Raw genomic sequence first — 15,801 nt, 5'->3', positions numbered from 1 at the left:
CAGGCAAGTGCTCGGCGGCTGGAGCTCTGGGGTTCAAGGACAATGTGGGGTTGCAGGGGAGGGGGCCTGCTGGCCTCGGTCCCAGGATGACACAACAGTAGCTCCTTCCCAGGAGGCACACAACAGCGTCTCCAGCCACGGCCGGGGGCGGGGGTGTCTGCAACAGTGATGTCACTAAGGACGTGGGTGGTATCAGCTGTGATACTGACCGCGGTAGTGATAGTCCCGCCCTTCCTTGTTTCTGCCTTCTGGGGATAACACAGCTATGCCATTGCCCACCAATCCCTTTTGTAAGTTAATTTAAATCTTGAACTCTCCTAGGGCTATTTTATTTCATTTTATTTTAATGTTTTTATTTATTTTTGAGAGGAAGAGAGAGAGAGAGAGAGAGAGAGAATAGGGGAGAGGCAAAGAGAGACAGAGACAGAGACAGAGACAGACAGACAGAATATGAAGCAAACTCCAGGCTCTGAGCTGTCAACACAGAGCCCTACACAAGGCTTGAACTCATGAGCTGTGAGATCATGACCAGAGAGGAAGTTGGAGGCTCAACGACTGAGCCACCCAGGTGCCCCTCCTAGAGCTATTTTAATTCATGGATTGCTAACTGTATCTTCCTTCCTTCCTTCCTTCCTTCCTTCCTTCCTTCCTTCCTTCCTGGGTGAAAGAAAGCTCTGCCATCTGGCTGAAGTCCTACATCCATCTTTTTCTATTCACACAGAATAGTCAAGTAATATTTACCCAAGGGTCAAGATTTAATAAAATTAACTTTTACTGCTTCATTAAGTACATTCTTTTTTTAAATTTTTTAACGTTTTATTTTATTTTTGAGAGGGAGATAGAGACAGCGTGAAAAGGGGAGGGTCAGAGAGAGAGGGAGACACAGAATTAGAAGCAGCCTCCAGGCTCTGAGCTGGCAGTCAGCACAGAGCCGAACGTGGGGCCCGAACCCACGAACTGTGAGATCATGACCTGAGCTGGTCAGACGCTTAACCGACTGAGCCACCCAGGCGCCCCTCATTAAGTACATTCTTGAGTGCAACTGATGTTTTCTGTTTTTCCCCTGAAAGTGTGTGGCCACAAGAATACAGTGACTAGAAGACAACACTAGAAATGCAGAGCAGTTGATCCCACTGCTGGTGTTTGTGCTCAGGCACCCCCGATCCGCCCGTCATTGCTTTTGCACTCCATCTATGCAAGTATCAACAATGTGGGGAGGAAAGCAGATGTCTCCGTGTTATCATGATGTTTTGACCCCATTGGCACTCTGCGAGGGTCCTGGGGACCCTCTAAGGTCCATGAACCACACTTTGAGAACCACTTATTAGAGTTCCCTATCACTTCGTGGTACTTCCAGTAAAATGTAGGCTTCTTAGGGTTAGGGATACCTACTGTCTGGTCTGTCATTTTACTTCCAAAGCCTAGAAAAGTGCTCAGTATAAAATACTGCAAAATAAATATGTGCATAACAAACAAATAGAGTTAATGTTAGCTATATTCGAAGCTTGCACTGCACTGTTTTTTGATTTTTGTTTTTTTTATAGTGTTCCCCTAGTAAATGCCTGTCAGTTACTTTGACTGATAGGGAAAAATAAAAACAAAAAGACAGACTGTATAAAGCCGGTTGCTTAAAAGGCTTACTTGGCACATGGAGATTTCCTAAAAATTACAGTCAAAAGTGATCGTGTCTAATTCCATGGGGAAACGAGTCTTGTGCCTGAAAACAATAGGAGCTGCTTCTGATGCAAGCTCTAGAAGCTTCCTCGTCAGTGAGCCAGGCACAGATGCAAAATACATTCTTTTCTTTCTGTTTTTTTTTTTCTTTTACAAAGCTTCACTTAAAAGGAGGTGCAGAGAGTAATTATAAAAAAGTTAATTTCCACTTGCTTTTTCAACTACATTTTTTAAAAACAGAAATACCTGCTTTTAATCTCAATTATTTGTTGCTATAAATAATATAGTAATGGCAAAGTTCAGTAGTGAACTTGTCAGATAAGGAACATGATACCCACCATCAAAAGTCTGCTGCAAGGGCAAGTGCCTCCATACCTTTGTGCTGCCATGTTCTCTGCACAGAGCCTTCTCTCCCCCTTCCCGGAAAGGTAAACCTTACCCATCCTTCAAGCCTAACCCCGAGTTTTACCTCCTCCCAATGGGCTTTTACTCTTCCCCAGATGCAGGTTATTTTTCCATCTGTTTCCCCTGTCAATTATGCATATCCTACTGCAGCCCGTAGCACAATGAATTTTAGTTGTTCTTTGGGATTGTTGTTGCTTTTAAAAATGAAGCATCACTATCCTGTTGCAAGAATCAGGCAAAGCTGTCTTATCTTCTGATTATCATACAAGTACATCAGGATGCATGCCCTCTTACAAGATTATCACCTAAGAGAAACCGTAGATTTCATAAATTCTGTATAAAACTCAGCAACCTTGAGTAAATCCAAAGAATAATAAAGTAGCAAGAAAGATAATGAAAAACAGTTTAATTCTTAAGTGTTTTTCAGAACCTTTGAGGAAAAAGTGCATTAATAAACAGGACAGTCCACCTCCTTGACACCAAGCAAACTGGGTCTTGGACCAGCAGCATTAGCCTCAGTGACGGCTTGTCAGAAATGCAGACATCTCAGGTCTCAGGCCCCAAGGTGGCAATGTTTCACAAAGACTCCATGAGATTTGTATGCTGTTTTGTTAATGATTGAAAAGAGGTGGTCTCGCTTCTTAAAAATCACATCCATACGTTTCTCTCATTTTGGGGATTTTCGGAGCAGCTGCCTCATATCTCTGATCTGTGAGTCCTTTGTAACTCTAAACTTCTGCCAATGAGTAACAGAGATATCCTGGAAAGGAAAACCATCCCAGGAGGAGGGGTGGGGGGCGTTGGGGGGAGAGGTGGGTGGGGAGGAAGTGCAGTTAAGAAGAAAGGGAGTTCTGGGAAGGATGAGGAAGAATATAAGCTCCAGGAGAAAGATGCTTATAGAAGGTGTGAGTGGTTGGCACTACAACATACAGATAGTTGTTTGTTGTATTGTCAGTGAAAAGTAGAACAAATTTTATTTTTTTGAAAATGTTTATTTTTGAGAGAGAGAGAGCATGAGTGCATGTGCAAGCAGACACAAGCACTGTCAGCACAGAACTCAACACAGAGCTCGAACTCACGAACTGTGAGATCATGACCGAAGCTGGAATCAGGAGTCAAATGCTTAACCAACTGAACCACCTAGGCACCTCACAAATTTTATTTTTTTAAGTGTATGCTCTTGAAGAAAGTTGTTTAACCTATTAGAATCCAGAATACTCTGCTCAGAATCAGCTTTTTAGCAATAGTATTAATTAAAATGAAACTAGTCAATTGCTGTTGGTCATAAAGTCATCTGAGTTCAGAAAAACACTTTAAAGTCTCTGATCTTTAAAAAGTAAAAGGATAAACCATTGATTTACTATAATTGTTCTATTTCAGCTCACCTATTTGTAGCCTGTGATTTAGCAACTCAGAAGTGGGGTTTTTTTCCCCCTTAATGTGTTTCTTTCAAAGCTTATTAAACTGGTGACTATGGTTCTAACTCACTACACTTAGAAAAATGGGGACTTCAGGGCGCCTGGGTGGCTCAGTCAGTTAAGTATCTGACTTCGGCTCAGGTCATGATCTCACAGTTCATGGGTTCGACCCCTGCATTGGGCTCTGTGCTGACAGCTAGTTCAGAGCCTGGAGCCTGTTTTGGATACTGTGTATCTCTCTCTCTCTGACCCTCCCCTGCTCATGCTGCTTCTCTCTCTCTCAGAAATAAATTTAAAAAACGTTAAAATTTTTTTAAAAAAGAAAAATATGGACTTCAATAAGAGTCTAGTATAAATGATCTAAGAAGCCTCAAATGCTTACTTTTCACAATAGAAAGTCATTTTTTTTCATATATTCATATTAGGCTGCTTCATATTGAAGGGCTCCCGAGTAAGCCACTATGCATAAAAATTATTTTAAGCCAAAGGCATTTGGGTTCCTGAAATCCCTTATCTCCCTAAAAGCAGAGCCTCATAAGAGAAGTCAACTGTCATAAATCACCGACCAGGACCAGGGGCAACTCTTATCCTCTCTTCTTAGAGACCAAAATCTACACACCCAAGCAGACATTGCCACAAAACTATCATATCTCATATCTATTTTCCTAAAGACCCATTTATCTTTCAAAAAGTCATTTGTTTTTCCTTAAGTACCCTTTTTTCCTCCTCTAAGAAATCATTTGTTCTTCCAAAAGTGTCACTCTGCCCTTCCCATCCCCAATTAAGATCGGATGTACGCCCCAAATTCAACCACCTCCCTGACTCACCTTTCTTGTGAACTCTCAGGTACCTATATAATTAAGTCTGGTTTTTTTTCTCTTGCTAATCTGTCATTTGTCAGTTTAATTAGAGGCCTTCAAACACTCAACATAGCAGGATAAAGTTTCTTGGCTTGCCAAGCGTGTTTAATTTTATCAAATTTGAGGCAATCAAAATTAGTATTAAAATGGTGGACATACCCAGACCAGAATTAGAATGAGTTTACCACTATACACTTATTTATTTAATAAAAGATCAACAAATATGAAATGAATTCACTCTGCATAATCAGTAAAACCATATGAGGCATATAGTAGCATCATTACACATCAATGGTGAATTTAGATTTATCACCAATAGTGATTATCTTCCTTCCTTCCTCCCTCCCTCCCTCCCTCCCTTCCTTCCTTCCTTCCTCCCTTCCTTTCCTTTTTAATTTACATCCAAGTTAGTTAGCATATAGTACAATAATAATGTCAGGAGTAGATTCCAGTGATTCATCCTGTATGTATAACTGACTGAGCTATGGATGACCCAGTGCTCATCCCATTAATATCTTTCTTAATTCCCCTCACCCATTTAGCCCATATCCCCACCCCAACCCTTCCAGCAACCCTCAGTTTGTTCTCTGTATTTAAGAGTCTCTTATGTTTTGCCCCCCTTCTTGTTTTTATATTATTTTTGCTTCCCTTCCCTTATATTCATCGGTTTTGTATCTTAAAGTCCTCATATGAGTGAAGTCAATATGATATTTGTCTTTCTCTGACTAATTTCGCTTAGCATAATACCTTCTAGTTCCATCTACATAGTTGTAAATAGCAAGATTTCATTCTTTTTGACTGCTGAGTAATATTCCACTGTATATCTATACTACATCTTCTTTATCCATTCATCTGCCGATGGACATTTGGGCTGTTTCCATACTTTGGCTATTGTCGATAGTGCTGCTGTAAACAACCAATAGTGACTCTTCAACCATTCAGGGGTCACAAACTGATGTTTTCTTCAGCTGGCACTTTCCTCAGTGCCATGGTATTAAAAGAAAGAATGAGGAACGCTTGGGTGACTCAGTCAGTTAAGCATCCAACTTTGGCTCAGGTCATGATCTTATGTTCATGAGTTTGAGCCCTGCATCAGGTTCTGTGCTGACATTTCAGAGCAGGGAGACTGCTTTGGATTCTGTGTTTCCCTCTCTCTCTGCCCCTCCTCTGCCCATACTCTCTCCCAAGAATAAATTAAAATAAAATTAAAATAAAATAAAATAAAATAAAGGAACACAGCGGATTTTAATACCTTTAGGAGAGACATACACTGTCTGGTTTTACATCATTTCTACCACTCTGTAGTATCCTATAAGTTTATGTTACTCATTTTACATATTTTTAATTCCTTTGTGACCCCTGATGACCATTGGGCAAGTATTTGCTGATTTTAATCAGATTATGGAAGATAACTATAGGATGTCTTCTAAATTCTGAATATTATTATCCTAAAGAAAGAGATACATCTGAATCCATATCATTACATTTCATTTCAGCAGACTTTTGTTACATCAACATTATACAAAAACAACGATAATTCCCTTTAACATCAAAAAAATAATCAACCTGAACTTTGATATTAACACCCCTAAAATTTTGGGGGGCTTATAGACTAATGGAGAGGCTGATGAAAGCTATATACCTTCTCTCCAGCAAAATGTATACACTGCCCCTCTCTCCCAAAATATTTTGAAATCAATTTCAAGTTATTTACAGGCTTTCTAAGGCCCACTCATATTTCTTTTTCATAGGTACTTAACATGGTAAAAACTAAACAACTTGTTTAAAAACTGAGCTTTTGAATAAACTACTATCTTAAGTCTGTGTTAGTGTAATGGTGAAATTATGTCAGATCTCCACACTTGTCTCATATTTTTATCTTCTCAAATTGAATGTTTTATGATACAAATTCTTGGAGAAAGGACTATATCTTTTGTATCTCTCTCCCGATACAAAGCATAATTCCATACCTGGCAACACTACTAATGATACTGTATTCCTAACCTTTAATATTTGATACTGTATTCCTGATCCTAAATATTCCTAATATTTAATATTTAATATTTAATATCTGGCAGTTGCATGTAGATTGGAAAGTTGGTTATCAGGAATGTGGAATGCTTTAGTGTTTACTGTTGGTGGCAACACAAAACGAACATCATTATTAAATATATTTTCATAAAAGATGTGGCATTTATATTAATTTAGTTATTACTATTTAAGTACACAGCTTATCATTTGGCAGTTATGCTATGTTATGCTATATTATGCAAAGTCTGCAGCTATTTTATTTTATTGTGTACATTTCTGCATGATCACATAGACTACTTTGCCATCCTTTCTATTATTTCTGATAGCTGAATGACAAAGGCAGGTAAAGGCTGCAATAGAAACTTAGGTACATGTTACCTAACAACCACAGAATTGTCATCACATACAAGATACTCTTACTTGAAGAGCTGTGTTGGTATGAAATGATTTATACTCAACGTGTGTGATTTATTAAACCTCCTTTAGGAAGAAGCAATTCTTACTATAAATCAAGACTTTGCTTAATTCCTTCATACGATAAACACTAGCATGAAGCACTTTTGTTCTTGAAAAAGAACAGATGTAGTAAACATAAAAGTATCTTTGAATTCCAAGAAAAAATTGACATAAACACCCTAATATGCTGCTTTATTTTTACTCATTGTCTGTCTCATTTAATAAGTACCATCAAATGAATCCAGACTTCACAATGTGACAACTGAAAAGTTTAAAAAGCTGACTGCATTATATCGTAAAGAGCTCTGAAAGTTAAATCTAACAAATTGGCTGGTATACATTGTTTATTCAATATTAATTTTATTCCCCTTCCCTTATCAAGGTGATAGAGTAAGAATTTCATACAAAATTTTCAGAGCATTAAAGTCAGACAATATCTTAGAAAAGTAGCTATATAAAAAAAATAAATAAATAGATGAATAAATAAATAAGAAAAGTAGCTGTACGATCTTTGTAAATATACATAATTAACATTGTTCTCTGTTAAGTTTTCCCTCCAAATACTGAAATAAACATGTGATTGTTTCCTTTTGTTCAGAAAGTATGACAAAGATTAGGCTTCATCTATCTGGGCTTATCTTGATTCCTTTCTGTTTGAGGAATTAGATGAGTGTTTTTCAAGCTTTTTAAAAAGAAATTAAAGAAGGGACAAAATATTTGAGCAGCACCAAATTGTAGCTTGCCCTCATTTCTCCCCTTATAAGAATGATTTAGGAAGGCCTTCAGAATGATTGACCATTTAAGCAACATAGACCCTGAAGAATGGCCAAAACAAAGGTAAAGAAAAGGTTAAGGAAAAGAACTTTCTAGAACCACAGAACAGCATGGGCTAAAACACAGGTATGAAAGCCAAAATGTATATACAGAAAATATGAGTTGTGAGAATCATCCTATAGAACAATGGTTGTCAAACTGTGTTCCAAGAAGTCCTAGAGTTTGTGGAGTAAATTAGTGCCATGGGGGAGGGGAAGGGATGCAAGTATCGGATCTTCAGAGAGCTCTTCAACACCTATAACACTGGAGCACTCCCATTTTTGTTTCTTTACATGACGGGGTTCCATATAGAATTCATTTTGAACAAAATTTTCCACACTGAAACAGAGAAAAAAAATCACCTTGGCATTGTTGTTGAAAACTAAATTTAGCTAGCTTAAGCAAAATAAAGATGATTTATTATAAAGATCTGGGCATTTCTCAGAACCAAGTACAAAAACGTGGTCAAGAATTGAGCCTGGCACTCCAAAGACAGGCATGTAGAAAGCCTCTGAAGACACTGAATTCAGGGTGTGAAAAAAATCAAAAGTTCAGAGAGCATGCTTTCTCTGTTTCTCAATCTTACTTCTCTCCGTGAACAGATTTTATAATTATTTTTTCTGCAGAGAAGTTTTATCTGCTACTCTGTCAACATGGTGGGCAGAAGCAGTCAAGTCAACACTGCTAATGTTTACATGGTGCGAGGGACTGACTGACTGGAGTTCTGATCACAGGTAAGGAGAGCATAGAGATTGAAAAAAAAAAAAAGACAGAATGAGTGACCTGTAGGACAACATCAATTGGCTACATTTCTGTGTAAATTGGTGTCTCCAAAGGAAGGTGGGAAGAACAGAAAAGTATTGAGGATATAATGGCTGAAAATCTCCACATTTAATCACATTTATAATTAATGGTTCAAAGAAGCTTCATAACCTCAAGCAGTGTGAAAGTAAAGAAAACTGTATTAAGGCATATCATAATCCCATTGTTGAAAATCAAGTCATAAGAAGACAATGTTGAAAACAGCCAGAGAAAAAAGGCAGACTGAATACAAAGGACAAAAGCCAAACAAATAAAAAAAAATAATGGCAGACTGGTCAGAAGCACAATAGAGCTGTATCTTTATGTTTTAATGTTTATTTTTGACAGAGAGAGACAGAGTGTGAGCAAAGGAGAGGCAGAGAGAGAGGAAGACACAGAATCCGAAGCAGGCTCCAGGCTCTGAGTTGTCAGCACAGAGCCCAACCTGAGGCTCCAATTCTGAGATCATGACCTGAGCCGAAGTTGGACACTTAACCGACTGAGCCACCCAGGCGCCCCTAGAGCAGTACCTTTAAGTATTTTAAAAAAAGAAAAAAAAACTCTTTTATCCTAGAATTCTGTATACAGCAAAAATAAAATATATTTGTTTTCCAAAAATAAAAGTGAAATAAAAACCTTCTTAGACAAAAAAAATGCTTCGAGAATTCATCACCAGTAAACCTTCAGTACAAGGAATGTTGAGGTGAGTTTGTGAAGCAGAAGGAAAATTATATCAGAGAGAAATATAAATCCTTACCAAAAAAATGAGGAACACCAGAAATGGTAAATATCTGGGTAAATATAAAAAGGTATTTTATCATTTTTAAGTTCTTTTAAAGATACTCAACTATTTAATGCAAAAATAATAATACATTGAAGGATTTAAGCATAGGTAGAAGTAAAATATTTTATAAAATAGGAAAAAGAGAGAAATGGAACTAAATTAACATTTTATACTAAATATAAAATGGTATAATATTACCTATAAAATGTATAATATTAAAGAAGTATATTTTATCCTTAGAATCCTCTTAAATATAAAATAATAAAGTATTACTAATAAGTCAATAATGGAGATAAAACAAAGTCATAAAAATATTCAATCTATAGGTGCCTGGGTGGCTCAGTCAGTTAAGTGCCTGACTTCGGCTCAGGTCATCATCTTACGGTCCATGGGTTGGAGCCCCGCATCGGACTCTCTGATGACATCTCAGAGCCTGGAGCCTGCTTCGGATTCTGTGTCTCCCTCTCTTTCTGCCCCTTCCCTTCTCATGTTCTGTCTCTCTCTGTCTCTCAAAAATAAATAAATGTTAAAAAACTTTTTTTAAAAATTCAATCTAAAAGAATGAAGAGGTAACTCAATTCGGTTAAGTGAAGGGACTCTTGATGTCCATTCAGATCATGATCCCAGGGTCCTGAGTTTGAGCCCTGCATTGGGCTCAGCGCAGAGCACAGAGTGGGCTTGAGATCTTCTCTCTCTCCCTTTCTCTCTGACCCTCCCCTGCTTGTTCTCTCCCTCTCTCTCCCTCACTCTCCCTCTCAAAAGAAATAAAATAAAATAAAATAAAATAGTTTAGAAGAAAATGAGGAATAAAGGAAAAGGCACTTTGAGCAAACAAACCAAACAAGTAGCGGACAGGAGATTTAAAACCAAAATGACTTGGAAAACCTGACCATCTCAAGTATTGGTGAAGATAATGAGGGATTCTCAGCCCCTGTTGCATCTGGGTATGCAAAATAATACAGTCACTTTGGAAAGCAGCTTGGGAGTTTCTTATGAGGTTAAATATACTTATACCATATAACCCAGATTCTATTACGAGGTATTTTCACTCACTTGTGAACATTTGTTGAAGCTTTATTCCTGATAGTCCTTGAGAAAAAGCAACTCAAATTTCCACAACTGGTGAATGGATAAACAAATCGTGGTACATCCATGGAATGAAAATCTACTCAGCTATAAGAGAATAAACTACAAATACAGGCAACAATATGGATGAATCTCATAATCATTATGCTAAGTAAAGGAAGCCACAGACAGAAGGACTACCTACTATATGGCTCTATTTGTACAAAATGCTCTAAACGGTAAAATTACAAAAACAGAAAGGAGAGCAGTAGTCAACAGCTGCTGGAGGTGGAGGGAAGGGGGCGGCTTTGACTCCAAGTGTGTACCTTGGAACTTCCTGACCCCCAGAGGTTCACTTTAGACTTGAGCTCATTACTACACAGCCAAGAGTGAAAATCTTCCCCAGACCATTCAGAAACTGTCAGTTTTGGGGGTTGTCTGGGTGGCTTTGTGGGTTAAGTACCTGACTCTTGATTTTGGTTCAGGTCATGATCTTGCAGTTGGTGAGTTCGAGCCCGGCATCAGGCTCTGCACTGACAGTGTGGAGCCTGCTTGGGATTCTCTCTCTCCCCTTTCTCTCTGCCCCAGTCCTGCTCACTATCTCTCTCACTCTCGCTCTCAAAAATAAATAAGTAAACTTAAGAAATTAAAAAACAAACCTATCAGTTTTATGACTTAATTTTCATTAAAGCTTCTCTGCCAAGAAGTATAAGATTTGGTTTTTTTGCTTGAAAAACTAATTGAAGCTCTTATAGACCAAGGTTACTTTAAACTTGAGTTGTTGACTATAAACAAGAAGCAATCCCTTGAATGCAGTGCATAGACGAAACAATAATACTGAATATAAGCCAAAGAATGTATGAATAAACTGGTATTTCTTCTGAAAAACCTGGTGACAAAAGATTGTATCCAAGCTTGCTGTGAAAGGCAGAATTCTAAGATGGTCTCCAATACTACTGAGTCCTGGTGTTACATACACCCCGCCCCTTATATAATTTTCAGATGTACACATCCAAAAACTGCCCTAACACGTAAGTGGAAGAGATTTGGGGGATGTGTACGCAAGGCCCAATGAACGCGATAGGATAACACTCCAGCAATTAAGTTACTGATCAGTTGACACTGAGCTAATAAAAAGAAAGATTGGCATGTCTGGATCTGATATAATCAAGGAGGCCCTTTAAAAGGACATGAAGTCTAAGAGAGCTATTTTCCTGCTGGCCATAAAGAGTGAGCCACCCTGAGTCCTACAACTGCAAGGAAATGAATTCTATCAAAAACCACATAAGCTTGGAAGAAGAGATTTGTGAGGCTCAGATAAGACTCTGGCCTCTAGCTGACACCTTGATTGCAGCTTTGCAGGCCCTGAACAGAGAATATACAGTAATGAGCTTGAGACCTACAAAAACTGAGATAATAAATGGATATTGTTTATTTTAAGCTGCTAAATGTGGTAATTTGTTACATAGCAATGGAAAACTAATAAGTCCATGCAAAGGAGATGCTGAAGTTCCATTCTGCTAATTATGACACAAACTCTCAATAAAACATCTCCCTGTTACCAGTGCTAGTTGTCTGCTTGTAGTGATGAGAAATTCCTCACTATTACACAGTAAGCAGGAGCATCTGGAGAGGAAACTGTCAAGGACCTCGTGTGTGACACTCTTTCCCTTCAAGTAAAAAGATGTATAGGTAAAAAGTTATATCTTACCTCTCCAACTAGATTGTACATTCCATTTGAGAGGAGCACATGGTTTATATTTTTTGTAACCATTTCAAAAGTATACTTTTTTTGAAAGTCTATACAGTGTATGATAGAAAAACAAATGATATATTTTTAATTGGTGAATCTTTCACCAATTCCCCAAAGATGGTTAATATAATTTATCTAAAATATTTACTTCTGTGACTTTCAGTTTCAAGATTCTGACTAATATGCACTCAACTCTAATGCCATTACCTTTTCTGTCTCTAAACACTCTTTATTCACAAAAGGAATGGTAAGTATCAGTTACTTTTAGCCCAATAATTATTAGTAGTTACAAAAGTTTTTAACTTCCACAGCAAGTAGCATTAACACAATGCTTATAATATGCACATAATTAATATCCACACCATAATCATCAATTGGTACATATCCCTAATTCATAGAAGAGAACAGAAAGGATGTCTCCCTTATTATTGACTAGATCTCTAAGAAAACTATTTTCTCTAATAGAGTTTTTCTCTTGTTTTTTTAAAAATGTTTATTTATTTTTTGAGGGACGGAGAGAGACGGAGACACAGACTCCGAAGCAGGCTCCAGGCTCTACGCTGTCAGTACAGAGCCTGGCATGGGGCTCAAACCCAGGAGCTGTGAAATCATGACCTGAGCTGAAGTCAGATGCTTAAGTGACTGAGCCACCCAGGTGCCCCTCTGATCACGTTTTTCAAAAACTGGATCTCTAAACTTTTTAATTTGCATACATGAATCCGTAAGATAGTTTCAAACACATATCCTGAGTACGTGTATTTGTTTATATGTTATAAAGAAATACATTCCTATAGTCTTACATTACAAAGATGATAATAGAATTTTTTATGAAAATGAACTGAGGGGCCGCCTGGGTAGCTTAGTTGGTTAAGCATCAGGCTTAGGCTCAGGTCATGGTCTCACAATAAGTGAGTTCAAGCCCCAAATCAGGCTCTGTGCTGTCAGCACAGCACCTGCTTTGGATCCTCTGTCCCCCTCTCCTTCTACCCCTGCCCTGCCCATTCTCTTTCTCTTTCAAAATAAATAAGTACACTTGAAAATTTTTAATAAAAATTTTTAAAATAAAAAATGAATCGAGGATAACATAAATATTGTTTTAACAACCATATTAATTTAAATAGGAGCAAAATACTTTTTTAAAAAAATAAACAATATACATTATGCTCTACAGGGTAAAATTAATATCTAAAATGCCTCATTTATTAATACATTCTGGCCTAGAACTTTGTAATATAGAAATTTGTGTGTCTGGGTTTAAATTCGGTTTACTAAGATATTTGGGTTTAAAAGCCCATCTTGGCTGACAAAAAAAAAAAAATCAAAGTGGAAAAATCATGTGGTTTTTGATTTTGCTTACCAAATTATTCTACTCATTTCTCTCTGTTATCCACTAAAGATTTTTGCTGAAATTCAAGGAAATGTTAATCTTCCCCAGATTCTGTCAGTTTTTCTTGTAAACTAATAGAGTGTTAATTTTATCTTTTCTTTAATATAATTCATCGTCAAGTTAGCTAACATACAGTGTGTACAGTGTGCTCTTGATTTGGGGGGTAGATTCCAGTGATGTATCGATTGCATACAACACCCAGTGCTCATCCCACCAAGTGCCCTCCTCAGTGCCCCTCACCCATCTTCCCCTCCCCCACCCCACATCCCATCAACCCTCTCTTTGTTCTTTGTATTTAAGAGTCTCTTATGGATCATCATGCCTCCCTCTCTGGTTGAAACTATTTTTCTCCTTCCCTCCCCCATGGTCTTCTGTGAAGTTTCTCAAGTTTCGCATATGAGTGAAAACATATGGTATCTGTCTTTCTCTGACTGACTTCATTCACTTAGCATAACACCCTCCAGTTCCATCCACGTTGGATACCAGGATTTCATTCTTTCTCATTGCCGAGTAGTATTCCGTTATACATATAAACCACATCTTCTTGATCCATTCATCGGTTGATGGACAGTTAGGTTCTTTCCATAATTTGGCTATTGTTGAGAGTGCTGCTGTGAACATTGGGGTCCATGTGCCCCTATGCATCAGCACCCCTGTATTCTTTGGATAAATTCTTAGTAGTACTATTACTGGGTCATTGGATAGTTCTATTTTTATTTTTTTGAGGAAACCCCACACTGTTTTCCAGATTGGCTGTACCAGTTTGCATTCTCACCAGCAGTGCATTTCTATACATCAATAATGAAGCAACAGAAAGAAAAATCGAGAAATCGATCCCATTTACAATTGCACCAAGAACTATGAAATACCTAAGAATAAACCTAACCAAAGATATAAAAGATCTGTATGCTGAAAACTATAGAAAGCTTATGCAAGAAATTATATAGTTAAACAACAATTCAAAATATACCCAAACCCCTTTGAAAATGTTTTTTAGGGGCACCTGGGTGGCTCAGTTATTTGGGCATCCAACTTCAGCTCAAGTAATATCTCACGTCTCGTCGGTTTGTTGGGCTCTGTGCTGACAGCTCTGAGCTTAGAACTTGCTTTGGATTCTGTGTCTCCCTCTCTCTCTTCACCTTCCCCCACCCTTGTACTCTGTCTCTCTCTTAAAAATAAATAGTTAAAAAGTTTTTGAAAGTAGGCTCCTTTTAATATTTTATTTTTTAAGTAAAATGAGGGTCTTGAACTTACAACCCTGAGATCAAGAGTTGTATGTTCTGCTGACTGACCCAGCCAGCAGCCCCTCCTTTTTGAAGATTGTTAATCAAAGTAGAATATTTGAGGGGCACCTGGGTGGCTCAGTCGGTTAAGCGTCCGACTTCAGCTCAGGTCTTGATCTCACGGTTCATGGGTTCGAGCCCTGTGTCAAGCTCTGTGCTGACAGCTAGCTCAGAGCCTGGAGCCTGTTTCAGATTCTGTGTCTCCCTCTCTCTCTGACCCTCCTCTGCTCACACTGTCTCTCTCTCTCTCTCAGAAATAAATAAAACATTAAAAAATGTAGAATATTTGAACTCCCTGTTTTTAAGCTCAGATTTTCAGCAACAAAATTACACAGTGACGGAAACATTCATTTTCAATATGCTCTATCCATAGCCTGCATTTCTTGCAGAAAAGAGTTATTTTCTTTTCATTGATCAACTTCTTGGATCTTAGATTATTATTCTTCATTAGATTGGGAAACAGCTTGCACTAAGAGCAGGAAATGTGTGAGCTGTGCCATTCCAGGTAGCTTACTTGTGGTTGCATTAGTTGTAATGTCTTCAATCAATTGTAATTCTTTTTAAGCCACGAGTCCGTTTTCTAAAGGCTGAGGTCAGTGAAAACAAGGGCAGGAAATCCATAAGTCCACCTAAATGAGTCCCAAAGAACTGCTCTGTGTTGTAACAGTACATGAGCCAGACAGAGTGTTGTTATAACCCCTCCTACAGGTTTAAGGCCCATCTCTTCTCCTGCAGTAGGTGACTCATGACTGCCCAGGACCTGGTGTGAGAGCCAGAGTATGTGTAAAGCTTAATGTCATTCTTAGTGTTCAAATTAAAAAAAAAAAAAATCTTTAAAAAATAGAAGTGTTCTAGTAGTTTCCCCCCATCTTCGATAGATGTCTCAAACACCTCATTTAGAAGACTAATGTTTGTCACTTCACCAAGTCCTGGTGGTGGTGATTGTTAGAATTTCAATCCCTGGGTCCCATCCAGAGCTACTGAGTTTGAGCAGCTGGGACAAGGATTAAAGTTTCACAACAAGCTTTACAGGTGATTGTGATATACCCCAAAGTGACCACTTGCTTCCAA

At 38.0% G+C, this 15,801-nt stretch overlaps 1 long non-coding RNA gene across 4 annotated transcripts in view; it reads left to right on the top strand.

The window, feature by feature from the left end:
• Positions 1-239: 239 nt before the first annotated feature.
• Positions 240-15,801, top strand: part of LOC120238331 — a 33,973-nt gene continuing 18,411 nt past the window's right edge. For 3 of the 4 annotated variants that reach the window (XR_005530183.1, XR_005530185.1, XR_005530184.1), the window contains exons 1-2: positions 240-290; positions 8,260-8,391. This is a non-coding gene — a long non-coding RNA (uncharacterized LOC120238331). Of the gene's footprint in view, positions 291-8,259; positions 8,392-9,568; positions 9,595-15,801 lie in introns of those variants that run through there. The other variant, XR_005530186.1, reaches the window with a different exon arrangement.

The sequence above is a fragment of the Hyaena hyaena genome, unplaced genomic scaffold (genome assembly GCF_003009895.1).
Source record: "Hyaena hyaena isolate Hyena2069 unplaced genomic scaffold, ASM300989v1 scaffold_207, whole genome shotgun sequence".
NCBI classification, from domain to species: Eukaryota; Metazoa; Chordata; class Mammalia; order Carnivora; family Hyaenidae; genus Hyaena; species Hyaena hyaena.
The sequence above is the reverse complement of the archived record's forward strand: the minus strand, read 5'-3'. Positions and strand labels throughout refer to the sequence as shown.